The sequence below is a fragment of the Acanthochromis polyacanthus genome, chromosome 15 (genome assembly GCF_021347895.1).
Source record: "Acanthochromis polyacanthus isolate Apoly-LR-REF ecotype Palm Island chromosome 15, KAUST_Apoly_ChrSc, whole genome shotgun sequence".
Lineage (NCBI taxonomy): Eukaryota > Metazoa > Chordata > Actinopteri > Pomacentridae > Acanthochromis > Acanthochromis polyacanthus.
The window spans coordinates 22834209-22859425 of record NC_067127.1 but is presented as its reverse complement, the minus strand read 5'-3'; the positions used below and the strand labels follow the sequence as shown (position 1 = coordinate 22859425).

Genomic DNA, 25217 nt, shown 5'->3' with positions numbered 1-25217 from the left:
ACTGTGGAGCCAGGGGAGGGTTACACGGCACAGGTTGACGGGGAGGCCCTATGACCGCAGCGAGTCTTGGGAGTAGAATATAGCATCTGTGTGTGGCGGATGGAGAGCGTAAATTCAGGTCTCAGCTCTGGGCATTTATTCGCCGATGGAATTTGCAAGTTTTGCTGTTGCTCATTTCCTTCAGGCACTCTGGTGACGCACCATCTTAATCTTCTGCAGGCGAGAGCATGAAGGTGTGGTCAGGCCAGAAGTGGCAAGGTAAAATTATCTAAGGTGGAAGTGAAAATACTCTAGACACTGTTTTATCAAAAACTCACTGCACTATTATACATAAAAAATGATCCCAGTCGCTGTGAGCTATGCTAAATATTAAGAAAAGAAAATAGTCACTTTGGCAGACACCCAGAACTGAGGTATGGCAGTATTAATGCATTTCTAATATGGACAATTATTACCTCCTGAATTACAGTTAATTCCCTCCCTCTCTTTAAAAATGGCTAGACATTTTTAATTAGATTGGGAATGAAGGAGGCCAGTTTGGGACAAGAAGCAAAGACCACACTTCGACTGAATTAGTTTTACTTGTATTAGCTCTGTGAGTGTCCACTCATACCTACAATCTCCCTGCCTCACACACACTGCAATATTCTCCATGCCCACTTCGACCCTGATTATGAGTAAGTGGGTATAGAAACTGAACTCGGTGCAGTCAAAGGCATGGCTGCTGAGAGTGCAAAAAAATCAAGCCTATAGCACATTACCACTTGAACCCAGGATACAGTGCTTCCACACACATACACACACAAGAGCTGCACTTGCCCACCATTATCTAGGCTTTAAAACTTGTCTGACACTGGAACAAGCGCCTACCACCTGAGCAGACAGCACAGCCAACGGATCTGCACTATTCATTATATCCCACCAGGCTAAGACGAGGACTCCACAGGTTCCCGTCACCACAGGAAGCCAGGTTCCCCCTAATTAACCCAAACAGCCGCCTCTATACATCTCCAGAACAAATCCTCATTCATATTCAGCAGGCCCCCCTGCCATTAACTGTAGCGGGCATCAGGTATTGTACAGGCCAGCTTTGGTTTTTTTTGTTTTGTTTTTTTAATAGGCGCTCATTAGAGACGTTAGTGCAAAATAATGATTACTGCAATGAAGCTTGATTACAAAGGGTGGCTTTTACTATTAAATGGATTCAAGTGAGGAAGTTAAAAAGTATTAGTCATTGCTACTACTCATTATTCTGCACGGTCACACATTTTAAACAATTTACAAACACAAATGCACACTGGCAGCATGACTATTTTCTTTTCAGACAAAAAAAAATCCAATCTGAAGCAGAACCGAGTGTTGAAATCTTTTGTTTCTCTTATCTCCCAGTTGTGTCTTTGCCTCTCTGCCACCTCGGCCTCTTGTATCTCTGTTTCACTGGCTCACAGCATTGTTAAAAGATCTCTTGTAAGATGTTCTGACCCATCCCCCACAGAACTATCACTTGGGACAGAGAAACGCAAGCACCTTCACTGTGTTTTCTTCTGCTCTTTCCCCCTTTGCTCCCACTTCTTTTCCTCAGCCTCTCTCCCCAGCAGGCCCCCCCCGAAAAACCAGTACAATATATTTCCCGCCCACACACATCCAAATGTAACTCTGAAACTTCACTCCCACATACAGGACTGGTTTTAAATTATGGATGCATTTTGGTTCACAGTCGGATTCCTGGCTCACTTTAATAATTTCTGTTACAACAACTTAGGCTTTAGCTGCTCACAGAGGACAGAGATGATCTTTTCTTCTCTTCTCAACCTGAACCTTATACGGTACATACGGTGATATGTCTTATCCAAAGAGACAGCACAGACGTCAACGCCGTTCGAAAAAACTACTTACATATTTAATTTCTGGGGGATGTGAGGTATAATCCAGATCAAAACCAGAAAAATCCTTAATTCCCTAACCTGTGTCAAGTATCCAAATGTTCTACATCAGCATGCAAAAGGATTTTAGAGGGACACCTTGAGCACTGCAGAGCATTTCAATCCTCCCACAAAGCTCGCTTGATCATGATGTGAAGAAATAATGAGTGAGTTGTTCCCATCTACTTCATTATTGATATATTACAGCCACTCACTGGTGCGTATATAGGTTGGAGGCTGTGGCATAGCTTGAGAACAGAGAGTTGCCACTTTTAATCTCCCGGCTGGTCAGGAAACTGTGGCTGGTGAATGAGCAATGCTCCCCTCTCCCTCGAAAACTAGAACAGAGGTGCCCTTGACTGAGGTGCCTGTATGCCAGGCGTTTAACCCAAGGTGACAATGTGGGCTTTTTCCACAAGACACTGTTAATATTAAACAACTGCTGTGATACGTGTGATGTTCTTTTCCTGATTAGAATCTTTTTATCGCCAGCTCAACAACTTCAAATAATCTGTGCAACAACTAGTGGGAAATGACAATGCGATGTTGGCCCTTACTGCGTGGGATTAAAGATGGTTCACATCAAGAAAATGCACTTAGCTGCCAATTTATATGGGCACCTACTGCAGGTAAACGAATGCGGAGAGATGTTAAATCAACTTTATGATTATTTTAGAGGGTGTAGTTTGTGGTAATGTTGGACTGCACTGCATTATACACAGAAGAGTGTTTAAAATTTAGCCGACCTTCGCTGATATAAATGAATAGCAGAAGCAGAATAAGTGGGCACCATTTAACAGCATCATAATGCACATCCTCCAATATCAGAACACAGCTGGCTTAACACTTCTCTTAAGCAGTTTCAACAAGGGCCTTCATGACGGAGGACTTATTGCAGGACCGTTGTGTTAGACTGCATTAGTTTCAGCTAGGTCTTCTCTAAGTCACTGCAGCACCACTTGAACCAGCAGCACACTAATGCTTTCCTCTGGGGCCACCTGGTGGATAACTATCTCAGGCTAATTTCATATAATTGGATCACCTCTTGTGTTCATCTATGCATCTGTGTCAGCAGATCAACTGGCATGTCTGAACTGATTACTTAGAAGTGCTGGCCAAATGCTGCTATTCATAAGAAGTCATGATGACAGATAAGTGGAGGGTATGGTAGTTATATGTCAAGCAGGTTATTGTCTTCAGTTAATATCACAGGGGCCTTACAATCTGCTGATTTAAATGAGAAAAAAAAGGTGTTATGAGGAATAAAAAGAGAAGGCAAAACAGCTTGAACAAAAAGATAGTTCAAACATGGGAAAAAGAACTCAGCAAAACTTTGAAACAAATGCAAGTTCACCTCCAAGATCAAGGTACAACAGTCTATGTTCACAGCATACATCACTTTCTGAATAAAAAGTAGATTCCATAGAAGATGACCACATTCTGGAAAGAGAAACATAAAAAAGCCTGACTGGTCCTTGGTAAGATGTATATTGACAGCCACAATGCTTCTAAAAGAGCAGCCTTTGGACAGATGAAACTAGGCAAGAGTTTTCAGCTCTGTGTTCTCAGAAGAACCCGTACGCTCTGTACATCAGATTATAAGAGTAGTCTGTGGTTCAAATTTGCCTTTTCTTCAGTCTCTCTTCAAGTTCAGGAACAAAGACCCTGCTGAGCTCTAATTTAGTTTCCTGTGCCCACCTATGTAGGTGTGTTTAAATTCTCTTCTCTCTGATTTATCTCAAAACCCCAACTCATTTTCCGTTTACTCTTATCTTTCTCCCTCATCACAGGAATCACATGGGAGGCAATGAATATATGAAGTCTCGCCAAAATTTGACCCTTCCCTCATTCACTGGGTTTCTACCTGGTCTGTTGTCACTTTATTCCTCAAATTCAATACAGCATCAAACTTCATTTATGCGAAACAGCACAAATCTCTTTCACCGAATCAGTGGCAGCAACAGAACCATACATTAGACTGATAGTTCTGATAGGATGTGTTGGATGGATAATGGAATCCTTGAATAGACTTTCAACCTTGAGCTTCAGAAGTCTCAGAAAAGGCCAGACTAGGACAGATAATACTGATGCAGACAGTTCAATCTGACACCTCAGCAGCATTTCACAGAGTGACGCTGATGATGGAGAAACAATATTTCCTTGTTTGAGAAGAAATTAGAATGAAAATCTGATGGGAAGCAACATTTATCTATTTTGGAACCACATGAGTAAGACAATGACCTAATCCACACCCACATGTCAGCAGAGGCATTCATTACCAGCCTTGGAGAGGGTGTAATCTGTCATTTGCTAGTGCACCCAGACACATGTGGCCTCTAGCAGTAATTGCAGTGTTTTAACTGTGATCTTCTATACGATCAGTTTAAGTTCCTCAATATAGCCATCTCTTTTCCACTGCAGAGTAGTGCAGCGTGCAAAGCAGGCTTTGACAATTACCAGTCCCTCTGCCCACTGCCATCTGTGCATACGTAGAACATGAGCAACCCAATTCTATGAAACCCTGCCCTCATAAGCAAATATATGTTCATGATATATTGGCATAATTTGAATAAAGATCTGTATCAACAAACACCTATAGCAGTTCTATGTGCTATTGAAGGTGAGAATGCGCTTTGCTTTCCTGATTTTGGCTGAAATTACAGGGGTCAAACACTCCTGTAGGGAGCCACACTATCATTTCGCCACGGCAACACACCTCCAGTTACTCAGCACCATTGTTCAACTGCCATGGGGGTTGCTTCAGCTGCCTCTGTTACCCCGCTGCATACTCTGGCCTCGACTTCGTCCAGTTTAGCTCTGACATTTGTCAATGCTCTGAGATTTATTTCAAGCATCAACTGACATTGTCTGGATTCCCAGGAGGCATTTTCACAGATAAAATAGGCTGACTTGCTCATCACCCTCGGATGAGTGGAGGCAACCAATCCCAGGGACGCTGACTCACTCAGGAAAGTGTTCCACGGTCCGTCAGAAACAACAACAGACTACGGGAAGGAATTCAATCAGAGAGTGGCCTGATGATCCTCATTCAGCCTGCCACTTCTGATAAAGCACCTATGCTTTCCACAACATCAGAATCCCCTCACTGCAGCAGCCTTCTCATCAGCAGCAGTAAGATAAAGCTAATTTTACACTGCCAATTTAATGCTACTGTAGTTCTTATCATGCTTTTCCCATCACACCGTTCCTAGTTCTCACAATGAGTCTGATCTTCCCCGTGTAAAGTAATTGGTCTACGCTTCATTGAAGAGGGAACACTCCGAAATGTCTACTTAATCAAAACAAATGCACCAACTTTACTCTCCCTCCTTGGGTCTACAGTAAGTCGTTGGAATGCCTGTTCTGTTCTCTGGTCTCCCAGGCATCCTGCAAACTGCAATATACACATACATTATGGATGAATTACTTCATCAAATAAAAAGCAGGGCACTTGTAATGAACTGTGAGGATACTCTTAATCTTTGATGAGGCCAATGTGATGAATAGTTTAATGAGACAAAACTATGGAAAGACCATCAGGGTGGTGACAAAGACATCACAGCTCTGATGAGTAAAGTGCAGAAAAACTGTTAAGAGAATTTTACAATCTCGTACTAGCGTTTATTAAATGGTATCAATCTTGCAGCTCACAAACAGGGTTAAGGAATACATCAAGTGTAATCCTACCTAAGCCACGTTTTAAGTTGTGCACAGAGAGGCTGTACTCCAGGGCACAGCACATAATCCCTATTAACTAAGGTGTATGCGCACTCGGGGCATGTTTTCTTCTTTGAGGAGGTCAGCTTATATCTTGTGTTTATTTCCCCAAACTACAGCTGGTGTGTGCAGTTCTCCACAACTTGGAAAACCTTTCACGCTCTGGCACAACAGCATCCTATTGGAAGGCACACACCACAGATCTGCCAGTGTTTTCCCGCCATCACAAATATGTATTCAGCACTGCAGAACTCGAGGTTTAGTATTTGGACCTTCTGTGATGCGCTGTTGGCTGCCAAGCGCTGAAGTGATTCAACACGAGGCTGCAGTTAGCAGGCAGATAATAATGCATTCAACTTAAAACCGCTTCCCATGAGGTTGTCCTGTGTTTGTTCGCATCAGAGGTCAAAGCGTTATACAGTTAGATGTGTCGGTAGCGGTTGTGGCACTCACTGCCGCAACAGTAAATAAACAAGAGGGAGCACATTATGTCGATACCCAGGAGAAAGAAAGCAAACCCAGGTGGGAATACCTCGAGCTGCATGAAAAATGCATGTTTGTAACTCTTGAGGAAAATGTGATCGAGTTGGAGAATGTCAGGGAGCAGCAGCCGGCCGACCATCATCAAACATGACCTGACTGTCTCATCAGTGCACGGCCAGGATTAGCTTCACTTGTCTGTGCAGTACATGTGAATGACAAATCAGTCAAGCATAGCTGTGAGATATGCAGATGAGAAATGAAAGGAGTACCAGACTGACAGCAACAGGGATGTCGTTTAGCCATATCTATCGACCTTGAACTTGAACTTTCACAGTATCAAGCTACCTCATCTGCATAAGTAATTCAAGTTGTCGCTTGACATGCCGGTCATCGATTGTAACATAATCACAGGGATCAGACCGTGTGGGCTGAAGTGGCTTAGTCATTTGTCAGTGCTAAGATTAAAAACTTGCTAAGTCATTCTTTTAATGAATGTGTCTGTCTCAAACTGGCAACATTTCATTAAAGGAGACATTCACAAGTTTTTTCAGTCCGTCTGAAGGCCATATGAAATCATGTGAATAATGAAACAGGCTAATGGATCGTAATAATTACTCCGCCAAGTAACGCAGTGGAGTTATGCGATTATCGGAGTTGGTTTGTCCGTCTGTCTGTCTGTTTGTCTGTTAGCAACATTACTCAAAAACGGACTGACAGAGTTGGATGAAATTTTCAGGGAAGGTCAGAAATGATACAAGGACCAATTGCTTAGATTTTGGCAGTGATGTGGCTTATAGACTGGAGCCACGGATGTGTTAAAGATTTCTGTATCATTGTGAGATAGCGGCACAGCGTCACTGTAACTATGACTACAAGTGAACACTGTGTCAGCTGCCTGTTGATCACATGATTGCGATCCTACTACAAATTGACCACTGCGGACCACAAAGCATTTAAAAGATTTCATCTGTCGGAAATCATACAAAGACTGGCCATGCTTGGTGGAGCTCTCTGACTGCTTTTCTTGTTCCTTCTGTTTATACGCCACAATGAGAGTCCCCACCCTACTGCGCTTTTAGAGAATGTAAAGGGCTAAAATGTGTTAAAATAATTTCCAAAGTTTGTTTGGAACTCTTCAGCAGAGTAAGTTACACATAATCAAGCAGCAAATTTCCAAAGTTGCAGCCTTTTTTGTCGAAAAGTTCCGTTTTTTTTAACACTGACAGTACATTAGAAGTGTGTTAGGAAAAGTTTTCTTATGTCCTGTATGAAAAAGAGGAATTATTACAGCAAGCAAAATTTGTTTCAACTTATTCCTTTAGACAAGATAGGGCATAAATCAGAGTGCATTTATAAAAGTATCATGATTCAAGCAAAATTTAGTTTTAAATTAAATGTCAAAACCCTGACAGTTCTGAGAAACATTACACAGTAACATTTTCAAATGTATTCTGCTAGTCTGGACCCCAAAATACTCAGCTTTAAAGAATAGAACAAACAAACAAATCTTACCACTGGAGTGCCTGAAACTAGCAAACATTTGATCAAACGGCTTTCCAATTACTTTTCTATCAACCATCTACCATAAATATCTACAAAAGTATAAATGTATTCACAAATTAACAATCAGTTGTGCACACACTGCTCAGCATCATTCGACTAGTGCAGTCTGTGACTCTGCACCTCGGAGGCAAATAAAACCAGTCACCTCTGTGCTCAACTTTGAGCAGCATCCTTGTAATTTCCTACTTGCAGGGCAAACTAGATCGTACGAGAAGTGTTTATCTATAATAACAATCTCTGGCTCCATTTCCTCGTGCCGAGCCTCTGCCTCTCTGTCAGGGGGTGCTTCGGAGGCCTGACTGGGCAGAGATGTGGGAGGATGCAGACCATCACAGCTCCACACACCTGTCCTATTATGCCCTATCATTACATTGTTTACAGCATTGTACCTTTGCACCGCTCCATGTCATTGCCTATGTGGCACCAAGCTACTTTCGGGCCTTGCCTCAGTGCAACATATCCACCTTGACTGAGAGTAGAAGAAAAATCCAGTGCCAGCTGGCTTCACATCTGCTTTTAAAGCGAGTTTCCACTACCGGCGAGGCTCTGTTTACAGACATTTTCAAGGAAGGCTAACCACTAGTATCAGCACTCTCTGTTACTTTCTACTTTCTCCTCTTGTTCTTTCTGGCGAACATAACACTGGCAGCAGTTTGAAGGCAATCCTGCCATACACCTCTTGTGCTCAGTCTGCATAGCAAGGTGGGATAAGCCATCAGTTTAAATCACTAGAGCATGCACAAACTGAGATGAGGGGGGAAAGAAAAACACTCTTTGCTTCAGCTGAATTTAATGCATGTGAAAAGGAAAACAGTAGGTGAAGTACATGTGAAGAACTCAGGCTCATTTAAATAGCTGAAAGAACCTGTCTGCGACTTAAAGACAATATCCGTGCATGTGCAGTTCTGGGTTTGTGACAGAATCAGGTTAAGAAGATAGAGGGAATAAAACATCATGTCATTTCAGGAGGGTGACTTTCATAGCAGAGCAGAGCTTTGTCTCTGCTTGTGTAATGCAAAACCTACAAGCTGATGTTAGAACCCCAGTAAAGCTAATGAGTTTGTAACGTTATGTTTTATTCCCCAAGAAGAGCTCAAGCACTTGTTATTTTGTCCCGCAAAAAATCACCGTGGTGCGTGCTGAAACGCAGACCAGTGCACACATTAATCAACTTCAAGTATGAGACAAATCAAAACTACATAACAGCTTACGGCATGCGGACCTCTCACTGTCAGTTTCATTTGCACCCCCTTGTTCTGCCATTCTTCATGAATAAGTCATCAGTCCCCCAGCCCCCCCCCCCCCCCCCCCCCTCCTCGCTATTCCCCTTTGGCTTATTGCTCGTTCCACCGCCTCCATGGCCCTGTAAAACCAACTGAAGTGTTTATGGGAGATAAGAGGCAAAGGAGGTCACAGGCCCAATAACTCCTTTTATCACCCCACGTTCTGCAGCAAGGGCCATTTTATGGGCGAATCTGCTGTAGACGAATTCTTAATTAGAGAAGTTTGTGGACCCAACATCAGACGCCTAATGGGGGAATAAAAAGAATGAGAGAAAGGGCATCCACAGGATTACTTGTTGGTTCACTTTGTTACTGTGTCTTGTAGCGGAGATGAGAAAACAGCCTTGGTGTGTTCTCAAAGCAATATCAATGAAAAAGGCCTTTTAAAAAATGTTTGGTTTGGTGCGAACGCTGTGTTTGTCTCGACAAGACTGAGTCCTTTCGAAATTAGTTCAGGTTATTGATTTTCTTGGGGGCTTATCTTTATTAAAGGAGTCTACCTAGTCAATGGAATTACTGCTTGTGCCATTAAGGTGAGCTGATTCTATTTCCCATTATTGTAAATTCCTGCCCAAGAGACTTTAAATGGCTTAGGTTAATGGGAATTGCGATGTTTTGTCCTGAGCTTATCTTACCCCTCAAAAAGTTTGACCAAAATAATAGAAAACTTCAGTTTGTTGTGACTCAATCCATCTGCTAAGGGCCACTGATGATCATGCAGCTTTGTCAAATATGTAGTCAAAAATCAATTCTGGATCAAAACTTGGAGTCTTCAGGAAGTTTTCAAGAAAAAGTCTTCAAGCAATCGTCAGAGTATGATGTGAGTCTTGTTTATTCAACATAGAGGCTGTAAGAAGAAACATGAGCAAAATCTCGAGATTTTTACTGCCTACATAAAGCCTTGTATCGTCTTTTATATCTATGCAAATTCCTTCTAAACACACCTCTTCCACCCCAGAAAGCCACAACCCATCGTCCTAAGACTCAATCAGGATGCCCATGAACTTATCCAAAGCTGGACCCCCACCTTTTTTTAAATTTCTGCTAGGTTGGCATTATTTCTGCTCAGCTCAGCGTGCCCTAACTTTCAACTCATGAGCGCAGACGAAGAGAGGGCATGAACTTCCTCTCTTTTGCCTTATATGGGCTCCATAGGCTTCAGGTGGGTTGGAGCTTTCCACATGATTATTGAGTCTACTCATAGCTTCAGTTGACCTGTTGGGCCTCCCCATCTTATCTTTGTTAGCTCTTAAATTTGATCCACACATCCCATTTTGTCTACTTTTGTCCTTTGTTTTTCTGTACTTCTTTTAAACTACTGCCTCAGAGGGACGTCATAAATATTGTACTTTCATACTTCAGTGTGAATTGCAAAAAAAAAAAAAAAAGTGGCTCTTTCATTTGTTTTGCACAAAAAAGCCCATCCTATTTTAGTATAATTTGTGACTCCAGCATGAGTGTTTTATGTAATTTCTGCAAACACTGATCATGTATTTTGTCTCTATTATCATGAAATGTACATGTAAGGACATAATTGAATCAGTCTGGTGTCCATGTATCCTTGAGCCTTTAGCCTTATGGAAACATACTAGAGCTATAATACTGCCTTTATTCCACTCTATCTTCTTCCTATCTAACTCTACTTAAGTGCATGCCAGGATTATCACTCCACCAAGGAAGGCAGTGGAGTTATGTGACGATCGGCACTGGTTTGTCTGTTTATCTGTCTGTTAACAACATTACGCAAAAGCAGACAAAAGGATTTCGATGATTTTCAGGGAAGGTCAGAAGTGATTAGATTTAGACAGTGATGCGGCTTATAGTCTGGATCCATGGATTTGTTGAAGATTTCTCTATTATTGAGAGATAGCGGCACTTGCCTGCTGACAATCACATGGTTGCGATCCAACTACAAATCAACCACTGCGGACTTCGAGGGACTTATCCATCAGAAGTGATACAAGGAACAATTGATTAAATTGTGGAGGTGTTTCCGAGTCTCATCAATTCCTGGCATCCGTTACATATTTAGACACGCGATTCGGTATCCCTACATAATCTACACATATGTAACACACGCCTGTGCTCAGCACAAGGTCATTTTGTTTGTGAGTACATCTATATTAAATGGCCACATTCCATGTTGCCATGAGTTTTGATCATCAATAACTAATAAACAAATGTTGCATTTCTGACAATGGTATACAGAGGAATGAACAGCCTTGGTGGAGTACTGCGCTCTCTGAGTGCTTTTCTTGTTTCATGTAAGTCTATTATTAATTTGTTCTGATATCATGAAATGTCACCTTTGACAATTATGAACAGGGCAGGATGGAGGGGAACTGTAGCTCAGATTTTAATTAGCCAACTTGCCGGACATGTTTCACCGGACCAAACCAGACCAGATAATGACTAGGACCCTGTGTTCCCAGTCGCCTGCATATTAACTGAGGAAAAGTGAGAAAATTAATTACTTATTCCCCCAGACTGGAGGAGAAGGATCTTGTCCTTGATTGCATAATTTTAAGAGGCCATAATTATCTCGACTCCATAGCAACAATGTAGTGAGAGTAAATACATGTGAATTACATTTTCTCCAGCAGTCTCCTCAAAGCAGAAGCAGATTGAGAGTGAAATTGCTTTACTTCCATGAGAAAATGGGTGTGCTTTGTTGAAGGGGGGGGGTCTTAACTTAATTCTTTTTAATGGCATGCAAGAAGTGGTACAGTTTCTGAGGTTAGCCCCGTAGAATCGACAACTAAATTTAACAAACAGTGGAACATTAATGGAGAAGTGTGGTGCAGTCCTCCCCCTTACCTCGCTCATCAACTCCTTCTGTAAAGCCTAGATTAACCATCTTTCACTTCATTTAGATAGAGGATTGTTTTGGGGTTTGCCTGATTATATCTGTCTCGAGCACAGACCATGCTTCTATTGGTATTTAACAAAGATTAGCTTTAAATTGCTGATTAACCTTTGTAATCCTGCATGCATATCGAAAATGGCTTGCTTGTCTTTACCACAGCCACACAAAAGAGACGCCGCATTATCGTTGAGGGAAAATTGAGGCTCGGAAAGCAAATGAGGCAGTGTTATCTGCCTGGTACTTGGCTGGATAATGAAGACAAATCTTCAGACTAGAGAGCCATCTCATAATGAATCCGAACAGATAAATTCTTTTGACTTTTTAGCATGCATCTTTTAATAAAACTTCACCATGCCTCTGACAAGCAATTGTTGACCTTATCATGGGAAGTAGCAGTGTTTACTTGTGAGAATGAGTGGGTGCCATTGTTTAGACAGCTATATTAGGGAGTAATCAGACATTAAATGAGTCATTTCTCCAGATTTAACTCCAACTGGGGAGGTAATGGTTTAATTTGCTGGGCAATGAGTTTTCCCACGTGGGGAGGTCCTTGCATTAAATCACAGACCAGTGCAACTGCGTCTGTTGCTCCAGAAAGAGTCAATGCACAGATGCAGCGGAAGCGTCTCAGAGCCACAGCCAGAATTCAGTTCAAAGTGCTTTTCTTGAGACTTCAGCCATCAGAAAAAAAAAATCCCAGCTCACATTTAGCGCCTTCACGGATAACGGCCGAAACCACCTTCTCTATGCTGAGATACAGCAATGAAAAAAGGTGCTATATTATTCTTTGAAAGCTGACATCAAATGCCATAGCTAATCCTTCGTGTACTCCACAACTCTGGAGCAGATCACACAGTGTAATCCTGTGGCAGTTTATCGAAGGGTTATGATGGAAAGAGGAAGCGAGGTGATGGAAAGTCATTATGAAGGTGAGGCCAAAGTCTGTCCAGTTATTATCAGGTCAACGTGGCCTCCAGTTATCTTGTTAAATGGAGCAGTTTTTTTATCACACACTTCAATCCAGAGACCGCATCTGACATACAGTGAGAAAAATGTGAAAAATCCACTCAAAATACCCCTGCATCAACACATTTTGAAACCCTGTTAAAGGTTGTTAAATGGGTGCTGTATGATTGATATGCTAAAACCCAAACTCGGACAAATGGATTTGTCAGCTCTCCATAGGACACCAAAATATGAGCAACTGTATAGCAGAATGCCAGCGGCAAAAGTGTCTCCGATAATGCAACATGCCTCCACACACAAAATGAACATATGTCTAGCACACATACTATTAATTATTTACCTGACGCTAAAACGAAGCCCTGTAAGTGGGTTAATTTACAGCGAAGCATGTATACTGATTAAAAAACATGATCTGGACAAAATGTGCTGCAAATCATCCACTTTACAGAAAAATAAAGCTATTTCCGTCATTTTAGGCTGCATGTTATTATCCTTAAATCCCATTTATGGAACAGTTTGGGCTTGTTTGCCTCAATGATCAAAACTAAAAGCAAAAAAGAAAATTATTATCATTATCCTCTTACAGCCCAAATTATCACTGCTGCACTAAACTGATCAAACAACAAAGTCTTAATAATAAACATGAGGGACATCTGCTACATTCTGTAGATTTGTGGAAAAAACAAACAATGTAATTACAAGATTAGAGTGAGTGCACAAATGTGGCATTAAGTTGAGTGAAATTAGAAAAAAGATGTGAATAAATTTAGTAGTAGCTAATCTGAGTGTCTGCAATGTGACTCATGATATCCTGATTCTATCTTTATACGCCCAGATAATGTCACTGCACACTGTCACAGTTGTTTCTTTTCAGTTTTATTAGTTTATCTGAATTTTGGTTTGGTGTAAAGTCACAAAAAAAGGGAATCCAGTAAAAATGTCACAGGCTATTTATCAATAATCTGTCATTACAAATATCTGACAGGATTTTTGCTTCTACAGAACAGGCAGATTCGAGCAGGCTCCACACGGAGTGACTGGAGAGACAGAAATGGCTGTAAAACAATCCTGTTGACAACAGTCCTGTACAGAATATTTGGGCTGTAACTATGATTATTATTTTTGTTCATTCTCTACTGATTTATCTTCCAGAAAAAAATCACTGAATTGTTTTAGCGACGCAATAAGGCTTGATCGGTATAAATAGTTTTATTTTATTTTTGTGTCAGGACTGATAAGCATTATTAGTAGTCAAGGTAACCGATATTTGGAACTGATAATGCATTTTCAGATAAAATGACAATCTTAGCATTAAAAGTACAAGAATACAAATCCCAATACGAAATTGTAATGGATCCACACTACCAGTCAAAATTTTGGACACACCTTCTCATTCAACGAATGAGTATCAATACTGAAAATTAACACTTTTTAATTTATAACATAATTCAGCATGTATTCTTTTATAGTTTTGATGTCTTCAATATTACACTACAATGTATGAAATAAATGAAAAACACTGAATGAGAAGGTGTGTCTAAATTTTTGACAGGTAGTGTGCCTTGTTTCGTTATGATTTAGATATGTTGAATTAAAAGAACACTTAACAGCATTGATCTTTGACTTTTGATCAGCTATTACTCATGATGTGTAGCCAAACAGATAGTGGTGTAGGCGGGACAATACTCAAGACTACAGAGCGGTGGACAACAGATGGAGGCATCAGATACATCTATCAATCTATCATCTATACACCGCTTAATCCTCATTAGGGTTGCAGGGGCTAGAGCCTATCCCAGCTGACTTAGGGTGAAGGCAGGGGACACCCTGGACAGGTCACCAGTCTATGACGGGGCTTCATGTAGAGACAAACGATTACACTCACATTCACACCTATGGACAATTTAGAGTCATCAATTAACCTCAGCATGTTTTTAGACTGTGGGAGGAAGCCAGAGAAAACCCACGTACGCACAGGGAGAACATGCAAACTCCATGCAGAAAGATCCCGGGCAGGCCAGGACATGAACTGAGGTTCTTCTGGCTGCATGGCGACAGTGCTACCACCAAGCAATGAGTGCATTTTAAAATGAATTTCTTTTATCAGTAAGCAGTTACACAAAATAATGATATTGACAATCTGAAAAATGCTATTTGGTTGACCCGTCTATGCAATGTCAAAGAATAGTGCAGAAATATGCTGACACAATACAACAACAAAATACTGACTTTGCTGTAATATGACAAAGACAAGAATAAATCATCAAACTGACAAAATATCGAGAATGTGTGGCAACTTTGCTTGTAAAATTATTAATTATCAATAGAGTTCCTGCATAGGTGTAAATTCAGTTTTAAGGTGAAGTTTTTGCTCCTCTGCAAATATGACGATCACTTCAAAGCACTTTTCATGATATTGTATTACACAGTATTGAAGTTAATTTGCATTATCGTGATCAAAAACTCTAAATATTCAATTAACCATCAGATGAAGAACAAAACAAACCTCATATTCACACAGTTACCAAAATGGAAGCAATATTTGTTTAGCTAGAAATAATAGTAAAGGGAACACTTCACGACTTTAGCTCTAAACAGCATAGAATTAAATTTTAAAAATGCTTCACACATGTAAATAACAGGGAAAAATATTAGAAGCAATACAGATAGTAACTTAAGGTCTCTCTCCAGCCATTGCAGCTGGACCACAGCAACTCAAACTCTGCATAACTACGGTACACACTGGCAAGTTGTAATACTGAAAGAATTCAGCCATTTGGAAACTAATTCTAAAGAAAAATAATGATACAGAAAGCCCCACTCTGCAAGTTCACAGGTTTGTTATGAATAAAACCTTAGAAGTCTGAATCTGTTCTTGAGATTGTTGTTAGCATATTGCATTTTCAAGTTTCAAATGCTCAGCTATGGCTCATGTTGTGTCTTTTTACATATGAAAAAAACCCTTATGGACATGTTAACAGCTTAAATAGCTGGATTTTCTAAATGGGGACTCTCTCTCACAATGGTGACAATGTAATTTAATGAACACACCTCTGACTCAATGTCAAAGCGTGCAGTTTGTGGCAGGGTTCCAGCATGAATTGCATTATGCTGTTCTGTGTTTCTTTTCACTCTGTGCGACTATGAGTATCTGCTGAAACACTTTAGGAAAAGTAAAATTGCTTTATAGCATAAAAACAGGACTTTGGGCCAGAGCTCATCTGAGTCGAGTTTCTAGAAAGGAAAAAAGGTAGAAGCATTCACCATTTTTATTCTATTCAGTAAAGTGATACCAAGCTGCGGGTGAGGACTGTGGAGCAGTGAAGTCCACGTTGTAATAGGAAACCACAGTATTTATGTGAAATGTGGTCACCAGCAATGTTACCTACATGTAAGGCTGCCAATCACATTAAATGATTTATTCATTTATAAAGGCACAACGACCGCATGCCAATGAATCTTTGCTTTTGGGTGCTTTTGTGGTGCGGATATTTTTAGATTCAGACATACATACAGTTCAGCAGCAACGCTTTGTGCCACATCTTTGCCTCTAAGCCAAAAGAGAGAAAATGTAAGACAGAGGAACTGTATATTTCAAAGTTCAATTTCAAGTTTGAGATGAGTGGTGTGTCCCTTAGGGGTGGGGAAAAGAGAGGTGCTCATCTGGGCATTCTCTGTTCCAAAAACCAAGATGAAGAGTCTCATTCAGCACCATGGACAGCTCAGTGCACCGCCTCCAGAGATCTGCTGAAGCCTTCGTCAGTAGGCATGAGTGAGACATCATTAATACCGGTCAGATAGCTTCCTCTGGAGACTGCTCTGTGCCTGTCTGTATCTATGTGTGTGAGAGTCTTTGTTAAATACATACTGTTAACACTTTATCTACTTGAAAAGACCTTTTGGGCAGCTCTCTCCTTCAACAATAGCTTATTCCTGTTAAATGCTTAACAAGGACGGAAGATTTTCATCTGAAGGACACTGCGAGGTCATTATTTTCATCTCCTCTGTGCTTAACTTGGAGATCAAAGAACAGTGTGTCTGCACTGTCTTTGTAAGGTGTTTGACCTTCCCACAATAAACCTGAATCAGTGTCGCTAAAGATCAAATTTCATATTGAGACAAACCCAGATCTTTGGCTTTAGAACAAATGTCAAGCATTGCTTCTGGTGGTGGCAAGAGCGCGAGCCAGGACGACCGACCAATGCTTGACATTTTGTTCTCATGAGTATTCATCTGTAGTGATATGTAAACAAGAAGGAAAAGTACACAAAAGGGGGAAAATGGATTTAGCTACCACGCAAAGTAAAGCTGATTTAACAGTGACAGAAAAACACTTTATTACTTTTTAATGGAGAACCAAAAGTTGATCTTGTCAAAATGTAAAACACGAGGCCACCTTCACGTGGAGTCCCTCTTTAGCTCCCTTGACTACCTTAAAAATCTCTAAATTAATGGCACAGCGCTGCGTTGCACAGAAATCATTTCATTGAAATGTTAAATATTCTGCTCTCAGGCCCCCAGACACACATGGAACACATTTCACGAACAGAAAATCTCACAGCGCTGTCTCCTACTTTCCCTTCCTCTGCCGCACAAAGCTGCACACACCCACACAAAATAAATTGATACATATGGCGAAGCAGAGGCATTTGAATCAAAACAAATTTCACTCCACATGACGGGGTCGTGATCTCTCCAAAGCAACAGATACTATTAATCTGACACATATGACAAGACATGAGTGTGATATATAAATAGATAAATATATATCTAGATTAAATATAAAGGGATGTATGACACACCATCCCCAGTAATGAGGGATGTGCCTGGCATGTGCCTACTCATCCTAGGCAACCACAGAACAAAAGTAATGAATAAATAACTTAGCCCGTCATCAAGTGGAATGATAAATCTACTTCATATCACTTGCCGATGATGGCAGCGTCAGGCTTTCTTGAACCTCTTGATGAAAAGTGGCTCGTGAAATCTGTTCAGTAGAAGGTGTCACCGCCCTCTGCTGTCTCCTCTTTCACCCACTCATACCCTGTCCCATTATTTCAGAATGGCAGTAAATCTAACAGGAAAAAGCCTGTTGTCTGATTCTGTCATCAGATTCTGCCTCTAATAAGGCTTTCCCGCAGGCTGAGCTCAGATGATGAAGACGAGGCTCCCAGGTGCACGGTAAAGACAGCTTCTATGCTGCCTTTAATTTCAGTGTTGTTGATGCTGATGTATGGTGTTCGTCTTGTGGACCAAGGTGGCTCCTTGCACTCTGGATGCCTGCCTGCTGCGCACTCATGAATTATGGAATTCAGCACAAATATGCAAATCCGGGCATTAGCCTAGTTATGCCCCTGTACTGTAAGTTACAGTGACTTATCTATTATGTATGAACCAAGGATTGAAGAGTGAAGAGGTCCTGGCAGCAAACTGCATTGCCCTCTCTCAGTCGTTCACTTTCACATCATGAAAGAACATGAATAGGAGGGGAGGTAGCTCCAAAATGCTAGCTTTCTGCAGCGCTGCATCTCCCAAGACTTGGGAGAATTAGAGCTTCTCTCCATGCTCAGTCGCCAAGCTACTTAAAATAACAATGCCTTCCACAGGATTTGGAGGCCTGGAAGATATGTAGGGAATAAGCATGAAGTTGTTGCTAATCCTCTAATTTCCCCCCACAAGGCTGATATGAAATGCTAGTCTGATCAGTAATCAGTCCACAGGGGAGGCAGACAGGGGATCCAGTCAACTCTACGGGCGCACACAAAAATCAGGCTCTGTATTACATTACCATCACAATGCCGGATGAGTGATTGTAGTCGAGTGACCTAATCACAGCGTAAATATCCAAAATCAAGAAGCTGGCAGAGTTGAGAATCTCCCAGGCTCAGATTTGAAATCATGCATGCGCTCCGTTAGGGCTGAGAGCATGACGAGTAGTACTGAGGCTCCGAGATGAACAGAGCGATCATTAGATCGGATCAAAGTCAATCATCAGGCACATGACAGCTGACAACTTCTATTAAAAGGCTGCACAGGAAAATAATGATGCTCAGTCTCTATGGTTACAATAGGAAACCACCCCTTAATACTGTCCCATGGAAGTCAAATTACATATATATATATATATATATATATATATATATATATATATATCATATGTGTGTGTATGTGTGTTAGTGTGTATTGTTAACGACATAATTCCATATGAATTCTTTTATAGTTTTGATGTATTCAGTATTAATCAACAATGTACAAAATAATTAAATATGTCATGAAAACACACTTTTATACATGTGCTAACATAGTTTCTAATAAACTTAATGTTATCTTCATTGAAAAAAAGTGATTTTCTTTCAAAAATATGAACATTTTCCTAACTGATGTTACTGTATGCTGTGCAGAAATCCTTCCTTCAAAGCCTTCTGGGGCCTAATTGTGAACAAGGCTTCAGGCTGTAGATGGGAAGGAGGAACTAACATTTGAGTGCCAGCACTGCACTGCAAGGAGATGCACCGTCATCTTTGTAATGTTCTTCACTGGTACAGCAAGCACTTTCCAACACGAAACATTTGCCGAGACTAATTGTTCTGTTGGGTGTGTATCTCATAGTGAAAGTGGAAGAAATCAAGCTAAACAGACTAGCCTGCTATAGTTAGCTCAGTCTGCAAACATTCACACTAAGTCTCTCTTGATGTTACTTTGATTTCATGTTTTTTCCTCAACTGATGAGTCATTAGCTGCATACTCTGAGCTGTTTTCTGACAGAAAACTAAGAAAGAAGGTCAGTTAGCACCACACGGTCAAAACTCTGCCACGGAAAGTTCTGTAACCTCAGATATCCACATGTAACTCCAGGAATGGAAGCAGAAAAGTAATACCTAACATGCAAATTCAGTAAATCTAGGGTAGGCAGTATTATTGCTGTTAAAAGTCCATGTTAATCTTTCATGATCTTGTAATTCAAGTGGTCTAAAATTCTGCACCACCTCTTGGCTTCATTTTCAGGCTTTAGGAAATCTAGTCTATATTGGTTTCCAAACAAGGTTTGTTTTTTTTTTGTTGTTGTTTTTTCCCAGAGAGAGGGCACAAATCCTATTGGCTGCTCGAAAGATGCAGAAGTTCTTTAAATGGTAAAAAGCCTGATTCCGTGGCACACAATCCACCGGGGAAAGTTGCTATTCCAGAATTGGCAACAACCACCTACACCACAACACAACGGAAAAAAAAAAGGAAAATTGACTCATCTAGTCTAAAGAAGAGTCTGACAATAAACACAGTAAAACACATCCGGATTGGTGAGACGTACTCAAAGAACTGGAGTTCTGTCCATTAACTACTGTATTGGGAGCTTGACATTCTTTTCCTGGACAGGTGAGCTGTTAACCTCAATTTCCTGTAACATCTAAAGGTGTTGTTGTGTTTGTGTGGATTTACTTCTAGTTTAGCCTTTTGCCAACTGTGAATAATGGCAGCAGTGAAGTTAACTTCAAGTTAACATTCATGCTTTTAATCAAGCTTGCATTCAATATGCACATGAAACCTGTGCATAGCTTCAATACAGAACTGAAGACCTTGAGACTGCATTGTGCAAGACCTTGAGGACGACACAGAACCTGAAGTTTAAGTGACTTTGAATGTGGCATGGTTGCTGGTGCCAGATGGGCTGGTCTGAGTATTTCAGAAGCTGCTGATCTACTGGGATTTTCATGCACAACCATCTCTATGATTTACAGAGGATGGTCAGAAAAACAAAAAATATCCAGTGAGCAACAGTTGTGTGGATGCCTTGTTGATGTGAGAGGTCAGAGGAGAATGGACAGACTAGTCGGGGATGAAAAAAGGCAACAGTAACTCAAATAACCACTCGTTGCAACCAAGGAATGCAGAATACCATCACTGAGCGCACAACCTGTCGAACCTTGAAGAAGATGGGCTACAGCAGCAGAAGATCACACCGGGTGCCACTACTGTCAGCTAAGAACAGGAAACTGAGGCTACAATTGACACAGGCTCACCAAAATTGGACAGTAGAAGATTGGAAAAATGTTGCCTGGTCTGATGAGTCTCAATTTAAGCTGCAACATTCCGATGGTCAGAATTAGGTGCAAACAACATGAAAGCATGGATCCATCCTGCCTTTATCAACAGTTCAGGCTGCTGGTGGTGTAAAGGTGTGGGGGATATTTTCTTGACACACTTTGTGCCCCTTAGTACCAGTTAAGCATTGACTAACCGCTGGCAAGTCTGCGGCAGCTGCGTGACGCTATCATGTCAATATAGACCAAGATCTCTGACTAATGCTTCCAACACACTGTTGACATGTTGACATGAAGAATTAAGGCAGTTCTTATCTTATTAGCAAATTGTACTTAATAAGGTGGCATTTGAGTGTGTGTGTATATATATATATATATATATATATATATATATATATATATATACATACATATGACTGCACAGTGTTTTGGTGGTTAGCACCCTCGCGTTGCCGCGAGAAGATCCCAGATTCATGTTCTGGCCCTTCCGGGATCCTTCCACATGGAGTTTGCATGTTCTCTTTGTGCATTCATGGGCTTTCTTAGAGTACTCCGCCTTCCTCCCACAGTCCAAAAGCTTGCTCAGGTTACTTGGTAACTCTAAATTGTCCACTGGTATGAGCATTATTGTTTGTCTCTATGTAGCCCTGTGACAGACTGGTGACCTGTCCAGAGTGTCCCTATACATATATATATATATATATATATATATATGTACACACACATACACACACACACACACATATATATAAGGAAGGTTTTATTACACAATTTCTAGCCTTGAGATTGCACTGTGCACATTTTCACAGCAGAAAATTGCTGATTCCTTCATGAAAGCTCTTTTATCTCTTACGGGAAAATCAACCAACCCCCACAACCACAAAAAAGAGAAATACTCTGGAACTCATTTGCATTTTTAACAAATATCCCATATGCCTCGGCTAATGGTTTTCATCCTTTAATTCAGCAAACATAACCTCATCAAATATTAATTCCATCCCCTTGTTACTTTCTATTGCTCTTGATTAGGAAAACTTGAGGAAAAGAGAATGCACTTTTGTTTTGTTGTTCCTCTCCTCCACCCCCCTGTTCGCTCAAGTGGAGCCAACTGGATAAACTCCATCAAACAAAAACCTAATAACAGGAAATTGTACACGAGAAACTGTTTCTCTCTCCACCTCCTCCTTCTTTTTCTATCCTTCCCACATGAAACTCTCCTCTCTCCGTGGTGGAACATACACTGACCCAGTGTGTTTGTCCAGTAATGTATCACTCAGACACCTTGAGTTTTCTTTGGGGATTTAGAAATTATAACGCCTCTCCAAACCCCTATTGTCTTTTACCGCCAGCCTCACAAACACTCACTGTCAGGATGATGTCACAGACCATCCAGCTCACCTTTAGTTACCCATTTGGCTCCAGCACAATATGAAGCAAACAATTACTCTGTTCCAGTTTAGATCGGGATACACAGTCACCTCATTCATGTTGATTAGTCGGGTATGAAAATAATAAGGGTGACCCCTCTTTCATGTGGACCTTTTGCCCTTTTGTTTCCAGTCTGCATCCCAGTTTTCTGGCCATTTTACTTTCTCACTAGTGGAATCTCTTATTAGTTCTAATTATATTGCATTTATTTATTTATTTTACCACTTCTAACAAAATCATCCTTTCATTTTTAGTGTCTTAGTACATTTAATTGATACAGATTCTTAAGATCTTTCATATCTTGTGCGTCTAAAAAACTAAATAAGGGTTTTCCTCTGGTAAAGTAAAGCTGTATGCGGATTTAAAAACGTAAAGAGATGCATACATACATACATGTACTGCACCTCTCAATGTAATGAGCGGTAAAGTAATTGTCAGAACATTAACACCCCCGCATCACTTTCAGGAGCATGGTTGTGCAGCCTATGACTAAAAGATTGAAGCCGTTTTAAATATAGACCAATTAGAGCCCACTTTTAGCCATGGGATGGGAAGAGGCTGCAGCTGGAAAACAGTATGTTTCATTTAAATTTCATCAGAGAACTTATTCCAGTCAAATACCGGCTTACGCCTTTGAGAAATCCTGCAGCTAGAAGCACCGGCTCACATAAGCCAACACCCACATGCTCATAATCAGAGGTGAATTGCACAGCCAGTGGCAATTTGCATCCTGTGACGTTAATATGTGGCTGCTGGAATTTCACTTGGGTAGATCTGATAGCAGACACAGGAGATGTGACGCTGAAGGGAAGACGACGCTACATCAAGGCTACATTTCATCAAGAACAAGAGAGTGGCAATTATCATTAGCTGCTCTTGTCTGGTTGAATCTAACCAGGGACCTGATCCCATGTTTGAACATCCAGAGCATGAGATCTTTCAGTTCCAAACTTCAGCACCAGAACCTCTGTGGATGTTTGTGTTTGGATCAATTTTCAACTTTTTAAAAATTCATTCAAAACTTTTGTTAATTGGAAGCTGATTTTATACGTCACGGCCCATAGGATATACAGAGGAGTTTGCTCTTGGGAGCTTATAAAGCTAATTTATTGGATGTAGCATTTTAATTAGTTTGATCAATACTCTATTACAGAGGATTTAAATGTGAACTGCTGGGAAAAGACAAGGCTCTCATTTCACATGAGTGAATGATCATGTTCCAAAATGTCAGATTCAGCTTTTCTGCAAGGCGACAACTGTATTTATTCTAGCTTCCCACTTGATAAATTAATCGCCTATGAATGAAGAGGAATAAAACATCCTTTTGTCAGACGCTGGAGATTCGCGGAAGCGTGCGTGTGAGTCGCTGTGTGTCAGGACCGGAGGGTCTCACACGCAAAGTAAGGAGGAAATGTTGAGAGAAAATCTGGTTACCTCGCACGGGGGGCTTCGATGAGGATCTCAGTGCGCCTCTTGGGTTTAGGCTGATCTCAGGAGCGGAGGATGAAGACGACGCCGAGCCACGGAGCGCACTTTTGCGCACCGCCGGTCCACAAAGAAGAGAAGCGTCCGTCTCTCCTCTCGGCCACTCTCATCACTGATTCATTGGAAAGCAGACACCAGGCAGGAACGGAGTCCTTGTTTATTCAAAGTGGATAAGTCGACTACGTCTCCGGCGCACGCAGACCAGCCTGTGGAGAGGAACGCGGAGAGGCAGAGTTGTGTCCAAACCTCTGCTTTGCCGAGCAGACAGGAGGGAGCGGGGAGGAGCCGTCTGCCGTCAGATGATCAAGGTGCTCTCCTCACCGAGGCTCTGCAATCCTCAGCATGAGCAGAGCTGCACTTCACACTTAAGCACAAAAATCCCCATCTAATCATCCACTCTCAGCCACAAATGCAGAATTTATATTTGGATTTACACTATTATTGTGTACAAAAGCAGTGCATGTGGATATGGGTCATCCCAGAATTGGAGGACATTTGGGCTTTTTTTTTCATAAACCTTCTCTGTTACAATTTTCTGCTACATATTAGTCAATAATAGGTAAACTATCAAAGGCTTGACTGACTCAGCTTACACATCAGTGGTCCCAATTTTATTACATGATTTATTCGTTGTTTGCTAACCCTACTCTAATCGCAGTAACAGGGTTGCTAATCCGTGCTAATGTTACTTATTTCTCAGGAGTAGAAGCTAGATATTTAGCTAGCTGTTACTGCTCACCTAGAGGAAAAACTTACTGATGGAAAACAGTAAAGAAAAAAGTAAAAAGAATTTGTCTTTTCCTGATACTCTGCATAACAGGGTTGCATGAGGTAGAGTGAGACAGTCAGTCACGCCTGACAAGGTTATGAAAATATGAAAAATAGAATAGACTACACAGATTTGATCTACACATTCTTTTGGAAACTGTTTGATGATGTTCATTCTTGTATATCATGTGATTTACTGTTTTCTTCTTCTTCTACCAGCTAGAAAGGTTACACTAACTGGGTTGGGTGTATGTTGTGGGACACACATTCAATGCATAATAATTACTTAAAATATTATCTAGATTTAAAAAGAAATGTTCCCACAATTACAAGAGACATTAATGAAAAAATTAATATGAAAATTAGAGATCTAAATTTCATTTTAACAGTTTTATTTAAGATTCAATTTGGTCATCATGTCGGTAGAACAAGAGAAAAATGGCATTTTAGAGGGAACTCTAGACTTATTTGATATTTTTTAAAATATCTCTTTTTGTCTAGTTTTTTTTTTTTTTTTTTTTAGATTTGGTCTCAGGACAAGTAAATTTACGCAACTGCATGTTTAGTATTCTGCACATGGATTATTTGAAATTTGATTAGTGGGATGTAAAATATCCTCCTATTCTGAAATGACCCATCTATCTGTGACCAGGTGTTCAGCTTCATGGAATATTTGCTGTAACAGTATATACACTATCAC

General features: G+C 40.8%; 1 protein-coding gene across 1 annotated transcript in view; it reads right to left on the bottom strand.

Annotated features, from left to right (window-relative positions):
* The window catches only part of LOC110967805 (heparan sulfate glucosamine 3-O-sulfotransferase 1-like), a 29408-nt gene extending 5365 nt beyond the window's left edge, over positions 1-24043 (bottom strand). Inside the window, exon 1 of the mRNA XM_022217520.2 lies at positions 23699-24043. The gene's annotated coding sequence lies outside the window, so the exon portion shown is untranslated. The remainder of the gene's footprint in view (positions 1-23698) is intronic.
* Between the last annotated feature and the right edge of the window lie 1174 nt (positions 24044-25217).